Genomic DNA, 692 nt, shown 5'->3' with positions numbered 1-692 from the left:
CCTGATGTTGGCCATCAGTGAATGGAATGTCAGTAAATGGAAAATTTCCATCGCCGTTGGCCAGCAAGGACAGCAGAATGCCACAATGTCGACTGTCAGTGAGAGGAAAAAATTGTCCTGGTGTCTGTACGTTACCGGTCAGTAAGAAGAATAGAATTCCCGTTTGTTGCTGTCGCTGGGATGAATTCCCCCAGCACTGGTATCTGTGAATAATAAAATAATATCTCCAACATTAGTGTATAGTAAACAATATCGCCAACATGTGTACTGTACTGTAAATGGATAATAAAAAATCCCCAGCAACAGTGTCTGTGAGACAAACAAGTAAAGCTGCAGTGGGACATGTCCTGGACTCATGGGACACTGGGCCTTTAGTGAAATCCCGGGACAGTTCCTCGGGGTCTAGGACAGTTGGGTGTAAGGGTCCATGCACACGGGTGTAAAAATCGTTCAGATCCGCACAGCATTTTTTTGAATCTCAATGCAGCAGCGTTGTATATTATGGGTCCATGCAGCAGCGTTGTATATTATGGGTCCATGCAGCAGCGTTGTATATTATGGGTCCATGCAGCAGCGTTGTATATTATGGGTCCATGCAGCAGCGTTGTATATTATGGGTCCATGCAGCAGCGTTGTATATTATGGGTCCATGCAGCAGCGTTGTATATTATGGGTCCATGCAGCAGCGTTGT

This window comes from Nanorana parkeri, unplaced genomic scaffold (assembly GCF_000935625.1).
Source record: "Nanorana parkeri isolate BGI_ZX_2015 unplaced genomic scaffold, ASM93562v1 scaffold924, whole genome shotgun sequence".
In the NCBI taxonomy this organism is placed as follows: domain Eukaryota; kingdom Metazoa; phylum Chordata; class Amphibia; order Anura; family Dicroglossidae; genus Nanorana; species Nanorana parkeri.
The sequence above is the reverse complement of the archived record's forward strand: the minus strand, read 5'-3'. Positions refer to the sequence as shown.